General features: G+C 32.8%; 1 long non-coding RNA gene across 1 annotated transcript; it reads right to left on the bottom strand.

Moving 5' to 3' along the window:
* Positions 1 to 628: 628 nt before the first annotated feature.
* LOC110702393 lies at positions 629 to 1,583 on the bottom strand. Its single transcript, XR_002507460.1, has 2 exons — positions 952 to 1,583; positions 629 to 838 (listed from the first exon to the last, which is right to left on the bottom strand). It is a non-coding gene; the product is annotated as an uncharacterized LOC110702393 (long non-coding RNA).
* Between the last annotated feature and the right edge of the window lie 1,593 nt (positions 1,584 to 3,176).

Raw genomic sequence — 3,176 nt, 5'->3', positions numbered from 1 at the left:
ACCACGCTGGCTGTGCTTAAATTCCATAGTCTGATGAGTATAAGCCTTTGTGATTTTCTGTACAGGAACAGAAAGACCATTAATAGTAAAGATTATTTGATCAATTGTTTGAGTGCATGGAGAGTATAATCTTTGAAAATTATTTCCTATTATCATATCATGACTAGGTTGATTAGTTGCCCATAAAATAGGAATAACACATTGAACTCCTCCAATTTCCATTGGTAATTCTTCAATTATTTCAGTATGCATCATGACACTATTATTAGCAATTCTAACTTGCATAGGATTTTTAGCCTTTTTCCACAAGAATTCTGGAAAAAATGTCCTCTTTCCAAAACATGTTGAAGAACCACTATCAATATATGCATATAATTTATATTTATTATAAGGAAATTTTGTAAAAAAAAAACCATTTATAACAACCTTTTTGTTGGAAAAAACCTTATAAAAAATTTTTGGCAAGGAGAAACCAGATTGTAAAATATTTTTGTTGAAGACAACCAAAAACCCCTAATTCACATAATTAACCTCTAATTTCTCTTATTTCTTCTAATTACACTTTTAACTCTCATTTAACTATTTAATAATTAAATTAATGTACAATTTTTTTTTTTAAAAAAAACAAAACAAAACAAAACAATAAAAAACCACCACCACCCAGCCACCCCTTTCTCCTCCCTATTCAAGCCATCGCCTATATTCCTATAACCCCCACTCTCGGCAACCAATCTCCAATCCACCACTGCGTTCGCGACCTTAGCTGTTGCCCGCCGAGCTCCCCTGCTTCGACCAACCAAAAGTTTCTTCCATTCTTTTCTTGTCGTGCCATTTGCTCCTGCCGACAAACAATTCCATGGCAAAATCAACATCTCACAACAAATTTAGGCAATTCAACAACAACAAAAACGAGAGAAAATCACAGAGATAAGAGAGAGAAAGAGAAAAAACCTCGAGGATTGACGACGAAGACGAGATCAGAGCGGAAACAAAGAAGATTAGCGGGGGAGAGAGAAAATTAAGGTGGCATTGATGGAGGATTATTCATTCTGAGCCTCACAGTCACTATATTGGGTGATTTTTTGGGTTAGGGTTTATGAGAGTGGTCTCCGCGAAGATAAAGGGGAAAAGGAAGAGGTCGGTTCGGCGGTGGAGGTTGGTCGGTGGGGGTGGGGGGTTCCAAGCAGCGGCTGGGGATGGGGGGGTTGCTGCCTGCTGCCATGGGAGGGGGAGAAGGAGAAGGTGGCTGGGTGGTGGTGGTAAGGGTGGTTTTTGTTTTTTGTTTTTATTACTTAAATTAACTTAATTATTAGTTAGTTAAGTGACAATTATTAGTAATTAGAAGAATTAAGGGGAAATTAGTAGTTAATTGAGTGATTAGAGATCTTAGGTTGTCTTCAACAAAAATATTTTACAAGCTGGTTTCTCTTTGCCAAAAACTTTTTATAAGGTTTTTCCAACAAAATAGTTGTTATAAATGGTTTTTTATGACAAAATTTCCTTATTATAATCATCAATGCATATATCAATTGGAATATAAATGCTATTAGGATTAGTACTAGATATTTCATTATAAGCTTCCATTTGCATATTAATTTCATCTTCATATACTGGTTCACTCACGGTTTTAGTTTTATATCCAATTACCTTTCTAATATGATTATTTGGATCTTCATTTAACTCTAAAATAGAACATGACCCCATATCAATGCTATGCCTTGCCGGTTGTTTTAAGGCTTTACTTTCATATTTTTCATTTACTTTCTTTAGTAGAACTAATATTTCTTCTTCATCCTCTTCTGGCTTTTCATCACCTTGTTTTTTCATTCTTTTTATTGTTGAATTTTGTCTACTTAGACTTGGTGATCTAAAACTCAGATTTCTCTGTATTTTAGGTTTTTTATTCATTCCAATATGAAGTAATCCTGATCATCAATTAAAATCTTACTTGATCTATTACTAACTGCAGGGTTCATAAAGAATTCCTCCCAAGTTTTTTCAATTTCACTTTCATTAGGATTTACTTTTATAGGAGTAAATTTCTTCTTAGGGTCTCCTCCTTGCTCATATTTCTGAGCATCGACTATTTGTTTCTTAAAAGATGAGTCTATAGTGTTTACCAACTTATAAACCACCTTCCATCTTAATTGTATTGGTCGTGTTCCTTTATGCATTTTCACTCCTTCTGTTAATAGCTTGATAGCTAAAAACTTTGACGCAAAGGAATCCTCTATGCTCACATAATATCTAGGTTCACATATATAGCTTATCGTTCCTTGACTTAAATGACATGTGATACCACTGATTATTTGATCATAAAATTCTTTATGTCTAATATCACAAACCAAGCATTTAACATCCTTGCCAAAATCTTGTAAAGGAGTTATGTATACTTGTACTGCACCAATACAAATATAGCTATAATTTCCTTTTTCTTTATGTTTTTTTTTAATACTTTTCCAGTTTAAAGTATTAATTTCGGCTGCTTTTTGTTCATAATATTCGATTACTATGCGTCCTTCCTTTTCTTCACATACATATTTAGTTCTAGTTTTAAAGAAAGAAGTTTTAAATATTTTATCCTTAGTAATCTGGGGAAAATTCCAACTTTCTTTGTTTACTTGATCTAGGTCATTATCTTCAAATGAATGCTCAGCTCTTTTTAGTTGACCAATCGTCATTTTGATTTTATCTTCCTCATTGTCATCTGATTCTAATTTTCTGACTCTTCTCCTTCCATCATATTATTTATTTCTTCATAATTTTCATCTTCAAACTCATCACTAACTTCAGGTTCTTCATTATATTCATTTTCCTCTTCTATGATTTCTACTATTCCTTTATTATTACATAAAGCCAATTCTAAAGCCTCGTCTTCTGGTATTTCTATGTAATCCCAACTTCCTAAGGCTTCCATTAGTTTATGATTAGCTTTCTTACATTCATTAGAATAATGTCCTAATTCTCCACAAGACCAACACTTACATGTCTTCTTTTTCTCAAGACAATATGTTGCCTTTCTGAAAAACCTACTTGGTTTCCTATATTTATGTTTATGATACTTTTTCTTATAAGTTTCTCCTCTTGATCGGTCAAATTTATTTTTATTATAATTCCTTCTTTTATTATAGTTTTTTTCTTTCACATCCATAGTTGTTTGGGAAATCCCAACAAGT

Source organism: Chenopodium quinoa, unplaced genomic scaffold (genome assembly GCF_001683475.1).
Source record: "Chenopodium quinoa cultivar QQ74 unplaced genomic scaffold, ASM168347v1, whole genome shotgun sequence".
Lineage (NCBI taxonomy): Eukaryota > Viridiplantae > Streptophyta > Magnoliopsida > Caryophyllales > Amaranthaceae > Chenopodium > Chenopodium quinoa.
Note: the sequence above shows the minus strand (reverse complement) of the source record. Positions and strands in the feature narration are given on the sequence as shown.